The sequence below is a fragment of the Bactrocera tryoni genome, unplaced genomic scaffold (genome assembly GCF_016617805.1).
Source record: "Bactrocera tryoni isolate S06 unplaced genomic scaffold, CSIRO_BtryS06_freeze2 ctg7180000182913_QRY, whole genome shotgun sequence".
In the NCBI taxonomy this organism is placed as follows: Eukaryota; Metazoa; Arthropoda; class Insecta; order Diptera; family Tephritidae; genus Bactrocera; species Bactrocera tryoni.
The window spans coordinates 6,109-28,267 of record NW_024393695.1 but is presented as its reverse complement, the minus strand read 5'-3'; the positions used below and the strand labels follow the sequence as shown (position 1 = coordinate 28,267).

Genomic DNA, 22,159 nt, shown 5'->3' with positions numbered 1-22,159 from the left:
GTTTTCTTCGGTTGACTTTACTCCATATGATTGGTGATTATATGAGAGGTACCTTAACGCAACCCAAGTATATTTTCTTAGGGTGTGGTATAATAGTAATTATAGATAAAATCGGATCGATACTACATACGAAGAGTTTTATTTTTAATAATCTTTATGCCGAATATATCGGTCAGCGTATGAGTTATATATAGTATATGTATACATAAAATTGCTTGGATTTCGATCCTATGGTTGACGTTTGACATCCTAAGATATTTCCCTAGCTTTTATGCCTCCAAGTTGCAAGAGTATAAATGTTCGGTTGTACCCGTAGCCCTTCTTTACTTTTTTGCAAAATAACTAGGCAAATTTGTCAGATAAATCTTTGCTAAATAAGTTCTACCAAAACTTTACAATATTTATCTCCTAGTGTATGTGGATACCCCCACTACAAGGTTCAAAATTAAAAAAGCATTTAACATTATTCGTTTGGATGCTATCCATGTACATATTTTTGACGACGTTTCTCGATGAATGATACATGAAAATACACCGTTGTGAGTAAAACATGCTACAGAAACTGAAGGAATATAGGAAGTAGGCGTGTTAGTTGTATGATTTCGTCTATTTTCACACTGTGACACAAGAATGTAAGAAAAATGACACGTACTAAATTTGGTCGGATCCCGAGATATGGGATGTCCAGTTTTCACCCCAGCTCCCTTAAAGCTCTCTTAGCGGACTTCATGGGAGCGCAACAATTCATCATTCACAAAGCAGTATGCCTACAGTACGCTCGCTACAGCATGTTCAGCAATGAGTGTGAAATCGATTTTAATGCTTCATAATTTAAATGAATATTATTACAAAATTGTTAAACGATTTCTAATTGCATTCTACTGCAATTTGCGCGTTCGAATCATATTCATATATAAGTCAACAACTGCAACTCTTTAAAATGTTAAATACTTTTATAACATACATACACTGAACTATGAAATTAGCATGTTGGGCCTCCCTCCAGCAAAGCAATAATAAATAGGAAAAGCGCCCATAACTGAACTTCAAAGATATTTAAAAGAAAAAGAAGCACATGGAAAAATTTATGAAAGTGAAGAAAGGCATTAACTTCTCAAGCAGAATTTAAAATTTTCAGAATTTTGGCAAATTGCTACTAATGAAGTTGGTCGGCAACTAAGATTGAGGAATAAGACAAAGTAAACCCTAGTCTTTCAGTTGTTCAGCGCACAAGTTGAAAGGTAAAACATCTTAAAAGTGTAAGTATCAAAACAATTAGAAAGAAACTACCTATCTTCTAAAAAATAAGTCCATTTCATTTTGAGCGAAATATTAAAATTTCGTTGAAGTAAAAGGCTTTAGTATGGCAACAACGAAATGCAGACACGACAAGCCACGAAACTTTGTACATCAGCTGTTTGATATGTTGCTGGCGTCTTACAAATGTTCATGTAGCAGGCTTCACGACGCCATTTGCAGTTAACTGTCGTGCAGTCATGCCGTGTCGCTCTAATTGTGTTCACCACATGAGTTTGGCCGTAGTGGAGCGTTTATGGTAGATGACACTCCGAATTCTTTTTGATGATTTTGACCAGCTCCACGCGATTCAACAACGTACGTTTTTGCTGGACGTTATCGGGATCGCCTTTTCATCAGCAGTAAACATCCACTTCAAACCCGGATCATTTTTATTGCGATTTTCAAGTGGAAATGAGTTCCATAGGGTGTTTTTTTGTGTGTGACACCCGAATTCAAATAGTTTCAGAGTTGTTTTTCCGCAATGTTTAGCTCATTAGGTACTCAACGACGGTCAGATTCGTCGATTTCCATTATTTTATCGATGATTTCGACAATTTGACTTTCAAAGCGTTGTGCATCTTTGCCATCAAAATTATCGGAACGGAATTGAAGAAATCGGAAATATTGCTCGTGATGGGCTGTTAGTATCGGTGCTAGGACCATAAACACGTCTGTCTTTCGTTTTCGCCTTTATCGAAGCCAAAATGTAAAATGCGTCGTATCTCCCCTGTGCTGGCGTTCATTTTTGACGCGTGCTCAAACAATACTGAATCAAATAATAACAAACAAAACTGTTTTCGAAGTGTTTTCTTATCTGTCTACTGCTTCACTTAGTGAGCGACATGCCGTGCTTCCGTAGTGATAACATCGTTGTTGTTGTACTTATTTGAGCAGTGTTGCTGTTTCAATGCAAATGAATACTCATCACGACTTCTTCCTTTGATAAAATTGGATATTCCCGTAGAAACCAGTCCCTGACAGAAACCAAAAGCGTACAACTGTTTCCTACGTTTTCACTACAGGCGTAACTTTTGGTAAATTTCGTTCAATACGGCAGGTCGTAACGTCAGTCACTAACTGAATCATAAAGCGTTGTTGAAATCATTTGATCGTCTCCATGGGACTTAGGCTAAGCCATGCTATGCTCTTTAAATCTCTCAACACAGAGACAGAGAAATATTATTTTTACGAGATCGCAAGGAGATCACTTATCTAAGTATCGCTGTTCTTAGCAGCTTAGTCGGTCACTAACTGACGCATTAACGTTGTTGGAATTTTTTGATCGTTTCCAGGTCACTTACGGGGCATCTCGACAGGATAAAATTTATAGCATACTAACTGTCAAACATATTGCTATTGCCATTGCCAAATCTGTATGTGGGCATTTGCTAATATAATGTAATCATTTGCGCAAAGGCGTAGAGTAGCTGATGTAGCGCATGCTTTGAGCTCTTGAAAAATTTATTTTATCATATGCGAAATGCCGTCGGGTAGGTAGCTGATGTAGCGTACGTTTTTAGCTCTTGAACTCCTTAAATCTTTTAGTGGAAAATAATAAAAGAATAAAGATCCTTTTTTCACAAATGTATTTCTGGGAAAAATAAGAAGTCATATTTTTGGACTACTATATAATAGTTGCGGCATAAACTTTATATACCAATTAAAATAATAAATTTAAATTGAGGAATAATATTTTGATTTATGTTTGTATAAGTTTATTAAATTTAAGACCGCTCATTCCCAACCCAATTTGCATAATTTTTCCGTAACTTAACAATTTTAACTAAATATTAATTTTTTGGAAAAATGTTATTTTGAAAATGTACTTTATTTTTATAATATAACACAACCGTCTTAATGCTCGCTCTTCTAAATTTCATACTACCGAAATGAAAATGCCGTCGGCATATGTGCAAATGGGATATGTTGCCTCTTCAAAATTTTCATAGAAATAAAACCTGTCCTGTGAAACTGCTGAAGTGACAGCTTATAGCTTACAGTATATGGCAAATTAATTAGTATTCTATATATTGTAAGCAATAAGTAATGTGGAGTCTCCCCAGGTGATAGGCACGGCAATACAGTTAGTATGCTATAAATTTTATCCTGTCGAGATGCCCCGTTAAGTTAAGCAATGCAATTTAAATGTCTCAACACAGAGACAGAGAAATATTATTTTTACGAGAGCGCTAAGAGATCGCTCTCTAAGTTACCGTTATACTTAGTAGCTCAGCTTTGCAAAAGTGTTTTAGCTACTGTATAGCGTGAGTAGGAAAGCGAACGATTTCATTTTATTTGAATTGTGCGTTTTGAACAGTGCAGTTATATCAGTTGCCGACAATTCATGTCCAGATTGTACTATACTACAATAATATCCGTAAGTATGAACAAAAATATATCCAGTTGTATATAACTCGAGCTGTTGAATAGCTAAAAGAAGTCATCCTTCAAGTTTTTTTATATTTATTTTGTTCTGAGTTGCTATCAAAGCACATAAGTGTACACACACGTGTGTAGAAATTGACATACCTAATGTTGAGTTTCATAAAATTTTTGCTGTATTATCACCTAAATGCGTACATATGTATGTATATATGTATGCATGTATGTATATGTATACATATACTATATTTGTGGTCGTGAAAAGCGTTGATAATATCTTAAAAACCATGCGGTCGCACTTATCTACGTTTGGAATTATGTGGGTATCAAAAAAAATGTGAAACAACAGCTTACAAATAAATTATATATGACATGTACCTACACTCATTGTTTCATGTGAAATCTTCGTTGACACGTGCAACCAAATATATGTACATTAGGTTAGGTTAGGTTAGATGGCTGATCAGAGATCGCACGTGGCCTAATGTAGTCCTTTGTGAAGCCATAGAAAATAGAACTCCCGTGTTCGGACTTAAAGATCGGCAAACCGCTTAGTAGCTAATACAAATTATATAAATATGTAAGTACATACAGGCATAAAAATATTACATGTGTATACACATGTACATACATATAGTCACTAAAAATTTTGAAGTGTTGAGCAATTTTGACAACACTTTATTTAAAAATTAGTTAATGATATGTTATTTATCGAAACTATTGAAAATTACTATACTGGAATTGAATAAAAAAGAAAATTGAAAGAAATCACGAACGAACCAAAAAGACCTAAACAAATTTTAAGAAAGTATGGCGGTTAGCTTTGCATGACCTCGAGTGTACAAATGTTTCCATATGTATAAGAATTATGCAGAAGTCTTAACTCTACGAGGAGGGTACCTAAAACGCTCGTGTGATAAGCATATTTTAGTTTATTCAAAAAATTAGATTGATCGTCATTGTAAACGAAATAAATTAAAATTTAATTCTAATTGAGAAAAAAAGAGAATTTGGTACCTGTGATGAATCGCGTGATACCGCTAATCGAAACTATGACATCATGCGAAACTCTCTGATTTACTCTCATTACTCTATCATTCTCTTTCCCTGTTTACAAAGTTTACGGAATTTTGAGCAGCTGTTATCAAAAAAGATTGGAAGTCAGATATATGCCTGCTTAAAGTAGCTGACAAAATCAGTGCGAACCGAAATTAGAAGGAACGACACAAAAAAGTTCCCAGAAATTGTAAATATAGTAAAACGCAAATATTTAATTATTCATCACTAAATGTTTCGACGCCTTCAAAGGCTTTGTGTTGGTATTGAAAACTTTGACATTTGACAAGATATTTTAAAAAAATTGGTATAGATTATTTTCTAAGGCAACAATGTAATCTGCGATGAAATTTTTCAGATCGGTTAACTATGTCGTATAGCTGCTTTCAAACTGAATGATCGGAAGCAACTGCTTGCATGGTAAACTTTCGCATTTGACGTGATATCTTCACGAAACTTGGCATGGATTACTGCTTAAAGTAATAATATAATCTGTGAAAAAATTGTTCAGATCGGATAACTATAGCATATAGCTTCCATACAAACTGATTACATAGTAAATAAATGCATCTGTGAGGGGTATATTAGCTTCGGTGCAGCCGAAGTTAACGGCTTTTCTTGTTTTTGCTCTTCTTTGCGAAGTATTTGCATTTAAATCGTTAATCACGACATCAGGATTTTTTTTTTAGTTATATTTCGTCTTAGTCGATGTAGTTTTTTATTTAAAACTAGCTGACCCCGCAACCGTTGTCCTGGGTGGAATTATGTGTTTTTAAATGAAAAGCAAGTTAAATTTATCATTTCATTTTTTTTTTTTTCAATGTAACGCGGCTTGATGAACAACATTTTATAGTTTCTATTCCGGTGTACAGAAAAGATGGTTTTCCAACTCGTGAGCACGCCACGTATATCTGGCCGTGTGAAAAACATAGCATTTCCAAATTTATGCCACACTCTATGCGACTATTCTTATGTCCTGTTGATTGTCAAGCAATTTTCACTGGAAACGGAATACGTTTGAACTGAAATGGCAAATCGTTAGAACTCAAAGGAATTCGTAGAATCAAGCATTCTGCCCCCTTGTATTCGATAGCGCAGATTGCGAAACATAAAAACAACAGATCCAGCTTTGAGACGCAAATGATGCGGAGGCATACCAAGCCTCTCCAAAGAATTTAGAAATTCCACTGGATAATTCACGGCGTTGTTTTCCTTGACAAAACGATCGATCGATTTGTATGAGTGCAAAACCCCCGGAATTTGATATTGAATCTTCCAGTTTAAGTCATTAAGATCGATATTTTTGGCAGCTAAAATTGCGGGTGCACTCAAGCAATGGTAGTTACGATAATTTAGCCAATGTTCGGATAAACATTCGTGATGAGTTCAGCTTTCGTTGAAGTGAATTGACAAAAGGCAGGAACCGGAATTTACCAATTACCAATACTTAGCAAATACGATGTAAATTGTCTTCTTGTAATTTTTGTTCATATCCCATAACTGACGTGAATTTGAAGGGTGATATGTCAAAATGATCATCGCGAAAAGTGTACGAACTGCAGTGGCATGCGAAGTAGCTATCGCATCGTCCATCGTTTGATTCCATGGATCATCATGTTGCAGCAATTGTAATTGCTGGCATGCTTCTCAAAAAGTTGCATACATCGTACCATTCACAACACGCAATGACTCAAATGAAGTTGAATCGCGTACATTAATCAATAGCAACCGAAGGTAGTTCTCGCAAACGGATCACTGACGAAAGTTGAGAAAAAACTCGTAAATGTTAATTTTGTTGCTGGCGGTGTTTCCACTGACTGTACTGTATTCTCTGTATTAAAATACACTCTCCAAATTAACTGCGAGGCGCACAACAGTCGGTAAACGTTCATGAATTGCAAAAGTAAATACCCTAAAAAGCGCTTTATTGCAGTTCACGTATCGACTGTATCATTCACGACCAATACCTGCCGGGTTACTTCCTTTGGTGACGTACCTGCAAACGTATTTTATCGATAAACCAAACTGCAATATTCAACACTGATATGAGTTTTGAATGTGAGTTAGACAATAATGGTGAATATAGTACGATCCGTGTGTTGTCGATTCGATATTTACTCTTCTAAATTGAGTGCTGAATGTTCTGCCATTGTCGCCAGTGGCGCCGATAGAGTGGATATCCATGATTTCTAGGTCGTGTTTCCGAAAAAACAGCACGTGGATAGTGTTTCTGCATTTATTGGTAGACATACAAACCGAAGTGCAATTATGTTGTCCGCAAGGTCCATGGACCATATTGGTTTTCATTACTTCGTATAATACTGGATCTTTCTCTGCATCAAGAATTTCCGCAGAAATGATTTCATCAATTTGTGCTGGTGTAACCACCTTCTACCATCCAAAGAAGAATGTGTGCGTGCGGCAAATCTCTCTTTTGCAACTCAACAGAGTACATCCAGCATCTGACTGCACCATATATACATAAATTGCTTCAAGATAAAATCCATCAAACATTGTAACTGTTGTTTGAAAAGTAGTATTGTGACATCGTGATAATCGCTTGCTGATTGACCGCGATTTATAATTCCACACATATGTCACCACATCCTGGGAGTACTCGGTCATGTGTCTTGGGATGCCAATGGGTGTTGACGGACCCGCCGACCGATATTAGCGCGACCTCTTCGTGGCTTCGTAACAAATTTCAATTTGTAATTGATCACTTCGTCTGAAACTCACATAAAGCTTTCCCTGAATAATTTTCAATAATTTTTCTTTTGAAAAGCCGGAATAAAAAAGTAAGCGACCGAAATTGAACGATTCAAATAATTTACAAATCAAAATACTGAAAAACAAAACCAAAAAAAAATGGGAAAAAAGTGTGTGTGAAAAAAGTTACTTTTTGGAAATTTCCAATTTTGCGGATTTTCCTCATGAAGAGTACCTTTTAAATTTTTTCTAATTTCCTAACCTTCCCGGAGTCACGACGAACATGCTTTGAAAATTTCATCAAAATTGGTGCATCCGTTCTCGAACTAAAAAAAAAACATTCAGCATCAAGAAAAGATCTCTTTTTAGGGGTTTTCCGGCAGTTATTGAAATTTTTTTTTGCCGTAAAAACCATCTTTGTACTTCACCGAACATTTAAAAAAAAGAATTGGCCAAATTGGTCCGGGCGTTGTTGAGTTATGCGTTCATTTTTATATACATATCAAATTTAAAGCATTCCGTTTAATATTGTCATTTTTTTATTACGAAAGGAAAGTTCAGTAACCAGTAAGACCTGCTCTACAAATTAATTACAGTGAGCAGAACCGCTTGATGGAGAAATGAATGGCGAAAAATTTGCTTCTTCGACGAACAGTCTCTGACCGATGTGACATTTAAAATTTCAAGCCCAACGGCTCTGTAAGTATTACTTTGTCCTCAGCTTACATTAAATTATATGTATAACTTAATGTTTTTAGTTTTTGGGTTGCTTAGTGTACCCGCGCATCGTTTGATACTCGCAGCAGCGGGTCCCTACTTCGAGAACCTTTCCAATGGCGTTCAAGGCAATAATCCCGTCATCGAGATAAATGATATCGATAGCGATATGTTTTTGCGTCCAAAACCTTTTGTTTCTACGGTCATGCCTTGAAAAGTTGTATGGAAGCATAATCACCCTGTAAAGTGTATTCATCGATATGTGCCATGAGGTAGTATTATCAGAAACAAAATTGTATAATAAGACTCACCTCCATGAAATTCTGTATTTCGTATTCTATGATTTTCTGCTTAAGATCTTTACATTTCGTTTCGCGCTCCAGCGTATAAGCACCCTGTAAAGGGTATTCATCGATATGTGTCATGATAGTCCACACAACTGTTTATGGCATCGTCCAATTGCAAAACGATTGCTGCCATGGCGAAGACATTGTCAAAACAATACTACTGTCTTAGAGATAAGTGATGTAGATAGCGATATTTTGCGTCTAATTACCCTTTGTTACATCGGACAGATCTTCATTACCGTTAACAATATCGGTGCCATTCTGAAAGCAGCAATCGTCTTGCAATTGGACGATTACAAGTTGTGTGGACTACCTCATGATACATATCGATGAATACCCTTTACAGGGTGCTTACACGCTGGAGCGTGAAACGAAATGTGAACTTCTTAGGCAAAAAATCACAGAATACGAAATACAGAATTTCATGGAGGTGAGTAGAAAAATATACACGTAATGTCTCACAAAAGCGTTTTTATTTCTGATAATACTAGTCAGCCAAAGCGATGAGTTTCCAAATTTCGATGTTGAAAAAATGCAACGTATTCTGGAATCTGATAATTTGAATATAACTCGTGAGGAAGATGATTTCGATGCCGTTAACCGTTGGTTCGATTACAATGTTCTTGAGCGTCATGGACAACTGCTACTTTTAATAGCTTGTCGCCAGCTTACCCAAGTCGAAGTGAACTTTCTGTTGACACACATACATACACTACCTGGTTGAGAGCTGCTGGCCGTGGATCAGAAAGCCTGCACCGCGATCAAAAATAAATATGCGATTTACAGAACCACGTGGGATCGGTGCTGCTTATTCTGATGAAGAAAACATTGCTGGCGGTTTGCTCAGAGGAAACAGAGGTAAGCGTACACTGTGGCTTATATTCAAATATAATAATCTTAAATTAATGTATGACAATATTTTTGGAATAGATGAATCCCAAGCTGCTGCAATATAACAAAGCTGAGAATAAGTGGCAAGAATACGCGAGTATAGAAATTGATTAGCAATGGTATAGAACTATTTTAAAGAATGATAATATGTAGGTTGTCAAATATCTCCCTTCCGCTTTTTTGCTCTTTATTCAACGTTTTATAAAAAGTGTTTCAGTGATCGGATGTAGCTCAAATATTCGCCGTTTCGTTAGATAATCTGTTTCCATCTAAACGGAAACTTCATAATACCCCTCGTAGAAGCCCCCTCCTTATTTGCGAAGAACTCGGACAATCACTTTTGAGTTCAACTTTACACCAACAATGGCGATCGCTATGGGCAAAAACAGGCAGCGGTCTAATTGTTCGCAGTAGATGGTAGAATTAAGCGTCTGAACATATGGTAGCAGCTCAAGTGGATGATTACCTTCCAATCCTACCAAACACACAGCAAAACCTTCCTGGCCATCTAACCCGGCTTGGCCAGTGTGTGGGACGATTCACCGGCCTTCCACCACGACCGATTTCGCTTGATATTGTTGTATGTGATCCATTTTTCGTCGCCAGTCACCATCCGCTTTAAAAATGTGTCATCTTCTGGGCGAAGTCACGAGATGCCACACGCCGGTCTAACTCGATGTTTTCCATGATTTGATCGGTATTAGTCGTCACTGGTCGTCCGCTAATCATGCTTAGCGTCGTTTTGTAGGTTATGTCAAGACCTTTCAAAGATGTATAGTATTGCCAGATAGAAGCTCTATAGCGCTTTATACTTACGTAGCCGCGAAATTTAAAAGGCGGAAGGGAGATATTTTACATTCAAATATAATTTATTGGCGGTTATAAAAAAATAAGGTTCCTCTACATTTAAGAAGAAGGGAATGCAGTGATACGTTATGATCTGAATGACTCTGACTTTAGAAAACTCTAACTCTTTGACATTGTCAGCGACTTCTTTAGAATAATTCTACTTTTTTATAAATAGACTATGCAACGTGTCGAAATGTCACTTTTGTCGTTTTAGTTTAGAGATAAGCATTCTTTCTTCAATGTTTTTTTTTTTATTTCCAGATATACGACTTCCGATGGTTGGGAGTTCGTAACAACGAAACATATGGTGCAAGGTATGTTAAGTTGAGTTTTGCCTATCGCTTGATGTCAATCTAAATATTCTTGACAAAATTTCGCAGATTTGCTCTTTGGAAGTTTACGGTGGTTTTATAGCTTGCGTATTGCTAGACAATAAACTATGCGCTATTACTGGCAAGCTCTTTCCTAGGAAGACATACGTATCACTATATGACGAGGAAAATGACCGTTGGGGACAAAAGTGCTCACTACCCGAAAGAAGTATTCATTCCTGTTTTGTTGCGCCTGAAGACGTCGAACTAAATGAACAATATTAATAAATATATATCTTGTAATAAAAGCTCTTATAAGAAATACCAGAGATATTTTTGATATTCCCGTATTCTCAGGCTGAGTAAACTCTTTCCTCTTTCTCTCTCGCTTTCTTCTACTCTTCATTTTAAGAGCAATCGATCAGAAACTTCCGATACGGAGAAAGAAATATTATTGCTTTCGCAGTAGTATTGAAAAAGGTGAGCGCATTTCATCACAGTTAGCATCAGCGGACTTGAAAATATCACAGTTGAGCGAAATAATATTACTCTCAATGCAAGTATTAACTTAAGCTTACAGATTTGCTTTCAAACCATGAGCTAACGCCTGCATACACATATTATTTACAGATATATTCTTGAAACAACTCTTATACAGCGGAATTAAAAGTTTTTATAATGCCTGAGTTTGTGGTTAATAATAAAGAATTATCTAAATAAACGTTTCTGGTGGCCTCACCCAACAAACTTCTGGCCTATTGTTGAATATATTCTGAAATATAATTAAGTAAATATGATAAATGAACATGGCTATAATCGAGCATATAACCATTCAAGAAATGACTTTAGGAAAGAAAATAGACACGTAAATGCATGTCTATAAACATGCAAGCATATCAACAACGGAGTTAAGGCAATGCCAAGAAATTGTTGCAGAAAAATGCTATAAAAAAGTGCTATGTTGCCACTTGTGCCATTGCGTTTTGCGAGGTTGTCGCATTTCCCTTCTAGGACCAAAATCAGAAACTCGTGCAATGTATGTATGAGTTTTGAATGTTTGCCACCGTGGCAAAAATGCTTTAGAGAGCATGAGCGGTAGATGCGTATTTTCAGTTCAAGGTGTTTTTTTGTTGGGATCTGAAAGTGGATGGGAAGGTCAAAAGCGTTTAGCAAAGGAAAATAAACTAATGATTTTGGAAGATTTCTCGGGCATTTGCTGATATCAACAAAGCCTAGATTTGTGAAGTATTGAAGTCGACTTCAACGGTTGTACCATAAATTAAAAATAAAATTGAAGAACATGCTGTACGTGAGTCACTTAAACAAAGTGAACTTTCTAGAATAGAGCAGGTTGTCAAAACCATATCTCTATTTTCGAATGACACAATCACTTTCCGCCAAATAAGATGACTTGAAGAGCGCTTATAAAAATAAAAGTTAATTGCGGCAAATCATAATTTAATTAACAACACGCCAAAAGCAATATATCAATGCTAATTGCTCTAACCAACATTCCTGAGTTCACTTTTGGAATTTTGAAAGAGAGAAAGAGAGATAAAAATAATCATAAGGACATAGAGCCGTCAGGTTGCCGCCGCTTATAAGCCATGATGGATAATCTGCCTGACTTAATTTAATCTGCGGTTTGTATAAATCAGTCAATATGTGAAATTGTAGTGAAATATTATGCAAATTACTTTTAAATGATATTATTAAGGAAAATACCATTGAAAAAGTAAATCTGGGAGGAAGTTATTTTACTAATAGAAGCCAATTATTTAACAAAAAAGATTAAATGTCGCTTTCGAGAGAATAAGAAGAAACTTTCATTTAAATTATTTTCAAAACCTATTTGACAAAGCAATTTTGTTAGTATCATTACAAAATCTTGATGTTGGCAGATTTTTCAGTTACTATTAACTTAGCTCGTATTCTGTCGATTTATATTTTTCAAAATAAAATAGCTGATAACCGATAAATGGACTAAATACATATTTACCCCATGGAAAATGAAGCGTACTGCTGCAGAAACTATGAGAGTAATAGCGGCTATACCTATATATGGAATTTACATACAAGTAAACAAGACTTTCAAAAAAACAAAACAGAAAAAATGGGTTTTTCGGTAAAATCAATTTATTTTATAAAAATAAAGTCTCCTTCTGCGTCAATACAGTTTTGTGCACGGCACACAAACATGTCGAATGAGTGTTTTAGCTCGTTGGCTGGATTGTGTGGAACAAACCGTGCACACAACTTTCGTAAGCCCAAATGTTCTTTCGAAATGCAATAAATCGATGCTTTGGAGATGTTCAATTCCATTTCCATAAATTTCAATGATGATTTCGGCTGATTCGGCACTTTGAAAATATTGAAACCACTCGTGCACACTGCTACGGGATAGGCAATTAGCAATTCTTACTGGACAATCGATGAAGATAGCAGCTTCTAACGCATCAGTCGACATACTACTGTGCCCAAAAAACAAGGTCACATTGTATTTATTTTGAAAATTCTTTATTTATTCTTCCAAATCATTTTCATCCCTTTCAAAGTAATCCCCTCCCGACGCAATGCACTTATGCCAACGGATTTTCCAATCTTCGAAACACTGGTTGTAGTCACTTTCCGGGATGGCCTTCAGTTCCGTCTTCGCAGCGGCTTGAATCTCCTCTATCGTATAAAAACTGTGTCCCCGGAGCGGTTTTTTGAGCTTAGTGAACAGCCAGAAGTCGCACGGCGCCAGATCAGGAGAATACGGTGGTTGCGGAACGATATGGGTTGAGTTTTTGGCGAAATGATCACGAATTACGAGGGCAGTATGGGATGGTGCATTATCGTGGTGTAAAAACCAAGAATTGTCTTTCCACAATTCCGGCTTTTTAGGTGGATAGCGTTACGCAAACGACGCATAACGTTCAAATAATATTCCTTGTTGACTATTTGACCGGTTGGAAGGAATTCATAATACACAACACCATGATAATCGAAGAAAACAGTCAACATGACCTTGATTTTTGAGCGACTTTGGCGAAACTTTTTTGGTCTGGGCTCTCTTTTGGCACGATATTCGCTCGATTAATCGGACCAAGTCTCACCGCCAGTTATAATGCGTTTCATGACACCCTGGTAGTCGGAAAGCATCGTTTCACACACTTCAACGCGACGCCTTTTTTCCAAAAAATTCAATGTTTTCGGTACCAGTCGAGATTTGACGCGCTTGAGGACCAAAACATCCTTCAAAATGGTATTGGCTGAGCCTTTCGATATGCCAACTTCATCAGCAAGGTCTCTAATTGTTAATCGACGGTTTTTCAGAACCAAATCTTTGATTTGTTGAACGTGAGCTTCGTCGGTTGAGGTTTATGGTCGCCCTAGACGCTCTTCGTCTTCGACACGTTCACGGCCGGCTTGGAACTCACTATACCACTTGGAAACATTTTTTTTAGACATAGCCTCATCACCACTTGTGGAGAATATTTTAGCTTCAATGCAGCCATACCTAACGATTTTTCTTATTGACCTTCATATTTTTCAAATTGTTTGTTAATAGTCGTAGAAATTCAAGATTGTTAAGTGATGTAGTAGGTACCGACAAGATCGAAGAGGCTGCAGAACCATGTACATATTTGCTCAGCATATGAAGTGCACAACTGTAACAAATTTTTAATTTAAATAGTGCAGCCGGTGCTCATGTTAAACTCATTTGAACTGCAGGATTTGGATTCGACCAAGTTGCGCTTGAATTTCCTTTATAAGAAACTTCAAACCTTAGATGCTTGAATGAAAAAAATTGTGGTAAGGTTAAATTAGAGAATCTCATAATATCATGGCACATGCTAATAGACATATAATGGAGTAGTATAGTTAACTTAACGTCCGTAAAGAAAGGGGCAGCTGTTGCTGACAGCTATTTGCAGATTGTTTAGCTCATTTTGTTTTGTGAGAAATTCGTTGCTATCGAATAAATGGAAATTTGCATTTACCTTGACGATGGCAGAAGGCAAATTTAAATTTATACTTCTTCTTCTTAATTGGCGTAGACACCGCTTACGCGATTATAGCCGAGTTAACAACAGCGCGCCAGTCGTTTCTTCTTTTCGCTACGTGGCGGATATTCCAAGCGAAGTCAGGTCCTTCTCCACTTGGTCCTTCCAACGGAGTGGAGGTCTTCCTCTTCCTCTGCTTCCCCCGGCGGGTACTGCGTCGAATACTTTCAGAGCTGGAGTGTTTTCATCCATCCGGACAACATGACCTAGCCAGCGTAGCCGCTGTCTTTTAATTCGCTGAACTATGTCGATGTCGTCGTATATCTCGTACAGCTCATCCTTCCATCGAATGCGGTATTCGCCGTGGCTAACGCGCAAAGGACCATAAATCTTTCGCAGAACTTTTCTCTCGAAAACTCGCAACGTCGACTCATCCGTTGTTGACATCGTCCAAGACTTTGCACCATATAGCAGGACGGGAATTATGAGCGACTTATAGAGTTTAGCTTTTGTTCGTCGAGAGAGGACTTTACTTTTCAATTGCCTACTCAGTCCGAAGTACCACCTGTTGGAAAGAGCAATCCTGCGTTGGATTTCCAGGCTGACATTATTAGTGGTGTTAATGCTGGTTCCTAAATAGACGAAATTATCTACAACTTCAAAGTTATGACTGTCAACAGTGACGTGAGTGCCAAGTCGCGAGTGCGACGACTGTTTGTTTGATGACAGGAGAAATTTCGTTTTGCCCTCGTTCACTGCCAACCCATTTGTTTTGCTTCCTTGTCCAGTCTGGAGAAAGCAGAACTAACGGCGCGAGTGTTGAGGCCGATGATATCAATATCATCGGCATACGCCAGCAGCTGTACACTCTTATAGAAGATGGTACCTTCTCTATTCAGTTCTGCGGCTCGAACTATATTCTCCAGAAGCAGGTTGAAAAAGTCGGCAAAGTTTAAATTTATACACTCAGAGTAAATTTACTAATTTTTGTTTAGTTCTGCGAATCAGGAAATGGAAATGAAAATCTGAACAAGCTTTAAGTAAGGAATGTGTATACTTTTTTCATATACATGGTTCTGAAAATATAAAGTTTAAGTGATTTCGTTTATCTGATAAAAATAAAATATTAACTGCTTATATACATACAATATATCTATTGTACGTAATTGGCTGCATGCCCAAAAAATACAAAAATAAAAATAACAACATTAATATAATAATATTCGCATGTGCTCATTTTAAAAAATTAGGTAATTAAGAAAAGTAAAAGATTAATTTAACCAGACTTTTATCTCTCTATGCCTAATAATTTGCACTATTTAAATCACAACTCAGTTATAATTGCACCACAACTACTCCAAAAGTGGATCAAATTTATATTGAAAAATTTAAATTTGTTTGAATAAAATTTTTAATTGAAATTGTTCAAACGAATTTTTCGTAGAAGTTTAAATTTCGCAATAAAAATACTTTAACTTTGCGCAGCTCAACTCCAACATTATTTCAATTACTCAGCCACAATGAATGAGAGACTCTCTAATTCTCATTGCAGTGGCATTTACATAGAATTACAAAAATTTTACGATGAGAAATTCACTCCGCAGTTACTCGTTGCCACCTCTTGCATCCATCTGCTCGTGATTTTCTATTTGTTTGCTACGCAAAGTGGTGCGTGTTTAACTAGCAGGCAACTATGTATATACCAGTATTTGTGAGCCGTTCTGTTAGAATTTGCATCGCAATTTTCTATGGATGCTTTAATCAACTTTAATGTAAGCGCGGTTTGTAATAACATGAGCTTTTAGACCTCATTTTTTATGTTTTACTTTATTGGTGTGGTGTCTGCGTGGATGTGACTGACTTTTATAGAAGCGCAAACATGTGCTTACCTATTTCCAACAAAGTATGCAAATTCATGTGGCGATGGCGTATAACCCTTTGAGGGAATTTTTTCTATGCTCACTCAATTCCTGTTTGCATTTGTGCTTACCTCTGTTGGTCTGAGTCGCGTCGTCTCTCCGTTCACTAATCTTTTCTACTCCACTTGCCTATAGCGCCTGACGTGATTTAGCTTGTAGAAACTGTAATAAAAGCCATATAGTTGTATTAATGTAATTACTGAACACTTTTTTATGAGTTCCGTGTCTAAAAATATTTGTGCTAAAGTTTCACTGCATCATATTCTGTGCTTCTGTGTTCATTTAGTAATTCAGAAAGTTGAGGTTTGGTCTGTAAAAATCGTTAGTATTCAAAAGGTATAATCTTTCACGATTTCTGAGAGCTACGAGGATTTGTGAGTGGTTCGCCGAAATATTGCTGAAAGCAACATGGCTCTGGCGGTAGACGACAAACATTGAATATGATAAACAAATTATGGATCATAGCTTCACGCGTATTAAAAATTAACATGCTGCTACTGAGACTGAAATGTATATTAAACATGGCTGCGATGCCACTACAAATCCAGCTATCATATATTTTGCTAATAACTACACTAACCTCCACAATGGAAGAAACATGTGGCCACACAAAAGTCGATCACACAGACGGAAAATCTTGTGGAAATCAGTTTGATTTCAGTTCTTAGAACAAATTTATTTCTGATTGAGAGCTCTTTCAACCTACTAAAAATCAACACACAAATTTGTTTATTTGCAATACGGCGAATATGTGCTTGGATACCCAAAATCTTATTTGCCTAAGACAATAAAGCCTACCGCCCAAGAGAATGGTGGTAGTGATAGCGTGTATGGCGGGAAATATGGTTCTACTGAGATTTGTATAACATACATATATCGATATGCTTTTTTATGAGTATATACTAATACTTGAGAGAATAAATGTGCACGTCAAGGCAATTCTGGCAGACAGCCAATTTATTTTATATTCCGCAAAGTCGATTTAATACTTTTCGCCTACTTTAGAAAAACCAAAAAAAAAAGTATTTTGTGCTTTTGAAAGAATTTTTGCATTTCAACAGACTTTATAAGGCTTATCATCAATTCACGAATACAACATTTTCTCCTTTCGACACCTCTTTTTGCTACAATAGTTTAATGAACCTATTACAGTCTCATAGTAACGGCAAACCTTTTGACAGAAGGCATAAAATACATTTTTATTTTCACACAATATTGTATACCAATGTAAGCATATTCAGATATATGTACGGTGGCTTGTTTTTTTTTTATAAAAACATGAGACTTTAATTGAACTCAATACATCCCAAATGTAAACCAAAACATTTAGCATTTCGCTACGGCCGGTTTCGGTTCGTCTTGTTGCTGGTCCCGTTATTTACCCTGGACAGGCTATATTAGCTTTGCAGACCAGACAAAATTAAGGTAAAGATATCTTATACGAAATTCACATGTGGAAGGTATTAGGGTACGAAGTTACCGTTTTTTTTTGTTGTACACTTGTTTGTAGTGAATTGTGCTTTTAGGAAGGACTGCGGTCAAGAAGGAAGCACAAAAGATATTTAAAGAAAAGAATAAATAATATGAAATGGCAGAACAATGTAAAGGAGTTTATGTGTGTGCTTGGTCGAAATTGATTGCTTTGGCATGTAAATTGTGTGCAACAAACAATTGAGCAACTAAACGGCGAATATTAGAGAAGAAGATTTTTGATTGCACTCCAAAATTATATACCTTACGTTCTACAGATATTTATTTGGATATGCGTGGGGTTTTCTTTTATGAAAAGGTGCAAATTCGGCATTTCAAAGTTTGGTATGTTCTCTGCTGAATGGATGAAAACACTCGAGCTCTGAAAGTATTCGACGCAGTACCCGCCGGTTGAAGCAGAGGAAGAGAAAGGCCTCCACTTCGTTGGAAGGACCAGGTGGAGAAGGCTTCGCTTGGAGTCTCCAATTGGCGTCACTCTCCGAAAAGAAGAAAAGACTTGCGCGCTGTTGTTAATTCGGCTATAACCGCGTAAATGGTTTCTACGCCATCAAAGAAGATGTTATTTGCTGTTTTACTGTTATTTTATGCATGCGATTTGACTGTGTTGTCATAATGAAAAGACAATAATAACGCAATAAAGGAATAATTTAAAAGCTTTTTGTTTATAAGGGAGCATATATTATTCTCTACATAATTTAAGACAGTGAATAAGGAGTTAACTAAGTTCTTTCCCAAACTTAACCCTTTTGACCTAATTTTCTTTCTAGTTTAGCCATGAATAAGGGAAAATTGGCATCTGGTTCTCATAAATTTGAGATTTGTTAGACGTTCCAGAAATAAGCATGCATTCGTAGCTCAAAAAATGTATGTCACTTGGAAAATGAGAAAAGAAGCTTTAATAAAATTCGCCGAAGTAAATTTTTTTTGCGGTTTTTATTTGGTTTGTATAAATTAATATATTTTGGGTTGAGATAAGCATGACAAAAAATATATTTTAAGGAAATATGTTAATAAAACGATTAAATGTTTCTTTTAGAAATTGCCATTTATGTCACTGTACGCATACTCATTACGATCTCATCTTGGATTTGATGTAAGTATGAATACTATGTTCGAATCGTATGCGGTTAGCAGACAATCAATAGAGCAACTAACGGATCAATTCAACCCATTTCGCTTTCATTCTAAATAACCGAACAAAAGTACCGCACACAGTGATTTTTCAACTCTCCATACAATAGAAACTATGAATGACTGCGTGGATCTGCAAACCCCGCAGCTAAAATGAATGATTACGTGAATTAAAACAGCAACAACAACAACAATCAGTTGTGAGTAGAACACAATAGACAGGAATGTGCACGTAACTCATTTCTGTCTTTTTTCTTCATTTTCAGGCTAATGGATGCGAAGCGTGTATCCGTCCACATAGCCATGCCCAACACCACCGCTGTAAGAAATCATGAACTCGGTGCAAAATTTTCTTAATTGAGGTAAATTTGTGAAGGCGGGGCGCAATGGTTCTCTTTGTGCACTGTCTTAATGCGGGTTTTGATGGATGAATTGTGGTAAAGTATTCCGTTGGCACGTTTTAATTAGGTATATTGCCGTTTTAAATTGGTTTTGCGTTTGATAAATTTATAACAATGTCGTGAAGCTTGGAAAATTAAGCAAGGTACTGGACTCACACATATGAAATTGCGTAAATTTTATAATATTTTATATATAAGTACAACATTATGTGAAATTATTCTAAAATGGATCAAAATTTATATAGTTTTTCAAAACTGATGGATTCATACTAAAAACTTGATGAAGATATTTGTAGTTTTCCAGTAATAAAGTGGAGATGGCGTATGGCGTCATAGTACTGCATGCGGGTCGCCAATTACTGTGCCAATCACTCACACATTTTGCCAATAACAAATCCGCTAGAATTTTGCGAGTAAATAATGCTTTGCTGAGATAGCCATAAAAGCAAATACACATCCTCACACGCGAAAAAAAGTGAACGCATGTGCGCACTTATAAGCCTTGAAACTCGATTTCGCATCGAACTGTGCATAATGCCCGACTATTTCCTTGACCGAAGTATTTCTCCAATTAATTGCTTCTAGCAAATTTCAACTGCGAACAGACAACACAGCAACGTGAATTTGTAGGATGTGTTTGTGCTTTGGCATGTATAGGGTGTTTTGTTTAAGACTTGAAGGCATAAAGCTGAATGTTGAAGCCAATTCAACAGTTTAAAGTCGATAGTAAATAAATAAATTGTAAACAAATTTTTGCCCGGGTTGAATGCAATAGCCGCAATAAAGAAATAATAGCAACTGCGTGTACAGTTACATTGAAATTTTTATTGCCAATATTAAGCAATTGCAACAACAGTTAAGCGAAATAAAGTAATAAAAATAGAGCAACGACATCGAAAACTATTAAAAAGTGAATAGTAATTATAATATATAATTGCTGCAATAAAGATGATTGCAATAAAATTAGCAGCAACAGGAAAACTTCCAGCGTATAAGGCCCAGCATAATCGTAGTTGAATAATATATGTCCTTCGTTTAGGTGCGGTTTGGTTTATGTTTGCAGAGTTGTTTCGATAATTGGTGGAGGCAAATGAGTTGCATTCGAACACCAGCACTTAAACTGAGCTGAGCGCCGTTGAGCCGACTTGATTGCCGCACCGGGTGACTACAAGTAAACTTGCAATTGGTAAAACACTAAAATTGCTGTTACAGTGACTTGCACATACTTCCGCCCTTAGTAGCATTGTATATTTGTTTGCACACTAGCAGCTCAGAAATAACCAGATTGTCGTCATTGTTTTACGTGCAGGGTAGATGGCATTCCCTCACATCAGACTAATGCGACACGATTTTTCTAACAATAATGGGATTACGTGTTTCGAATTCCTTATTCCATTGTTGAAAACTTTGTCTACTGATATGGTTGTCTGACACGTCACATTTCTTAGTATACTTAATGAATATTATTTACGGGTACCTTCACAAAAGATCAAACGTCGCTAGTTGCAGATTTGTTTCAATACTGAACAGTCGTACAGTCGTAAATTAAAAGTTCTAAAGCTCTTAAGATCATTCTAACAGTTTATTCGGGGATCATAAAACTTTTATCGAAAGTCATGGAGAAAAGTGACCACCGCAAATATTTAAATCATCTGGCCAATTTTTTTATATATGTGGAAAATATATTACTAAATCTCAAGGAAGAGTTTCTACTGAGAAGGTTAAATGAGCGCTTTTAAGTTAGTTTGGTCATTCTTTGGTGCTAGATAAGGAATCGATCCCAAAATTTTTTTGCATTTCGTGATACGTACAGTTAAATGACTAGTATAAGGGAAAGATTCTTTTTATGTCCTTTTCTCTGCTAATGATATGGCGGAAATAAGTAAATCATCACGACTTTGTTTGACTGTATAAGAGTATCTCCAACAAAAAAATTAAGAGTAAAGTAGAGTATATAAAATAATATATTAATTCAAACTTTGTTGACATTTCATTTCACGGAACTTGGTCACCATTTAAAGCATGAAAAGGACCAACATTAAAAATGTATACAAAATTTGGAAAAAAACGGAAAAATACATACAATTAGAAAAAGAATTAAGCGACCTTATGCAAGTTATTGCCCGCATTTACAGTTGAGCTCTTCAGAATAACCAAATATCAGATATAATTCGCAGTTGGCAACTAAAAAAATAAGAAGAGCTTTACATCTCAACAACATAAAGAAATGAGACAGCGCGAAAGCCCACTTCAAGTGTCGCAAATGGTAACGAATTTTGAGAGATAGCCTGCCCCAGACTTTTGAATTCATTTTACCAAAAGGTGCTTTTATTTGCAAGTTCTTAAGTGGTCACATCAAAAAGAAATTCAAAGAAAGAGCCAGTAAAAGCCGCCCAATGATTACATCAGCTTTTACGGACCTGTTGACATTGGTCCTAAATGAAATAGTAGATTAATTGCATAAATAACCGTAGCAATGCTTGCTTTACAAAGTGTGCACTTACGAAACGACAGAATGCGTGTAGGTGGTGAAATTTTCTGTTAAAAATATATAGGTGAAACGTTATGTCGAATTTGTAGTTGACAGGAGGCAAGTCAGTTCTCTGCGCGTAAATAATTAATATTAATTAAGTGGCCGCACTCAAAGCAGAATGAACTCAAGTTACT

At 36.4% G+C, this 22,159-nt stretch overlaps 2 long non-coding RNA genes across 3 annotated transcripts; both read left to right on the top strand.

Moving 5' to 3' along the window:
* Positions 1-3,590: 3,590 nt before the first annotated feature.
* On the top strand, positions 3,591-9,324 carry LOC120779329. 2 transcript variants are annotated; one of them, XR_005705647.1, is made up of 4 exons: positions 3,591-3,676; positions 7,998-8,145; positions 8,221-8,435; positions 9,002-9,324. It is a non-coding gene; the product is annotated as an uncharacterized LOC120779329 (long non-coding RNA). The 2 variants fall into 2 exon arrangements; XR_005705646.1 differs by having other exon boundaries at positions 8,205-8,435.
* Positions 9,325-9,330: 6 nt separating this feature from the next.
* On the top strand, positions 9,331-10,885 carry LOC120779330. Its single transcript, XR_005705648.1, has 4 exons — positions 9,331-9,368; positions 9,441-9,520; positions 10,512-10,564; positions 10,631-10,885. It is a non-coding gene; the product is annotated as an uncharacterized LOC120779330 (long non-coding RNA).
* Positions 10,886-22,159: the final 11,274 nt, after the last annotated feature.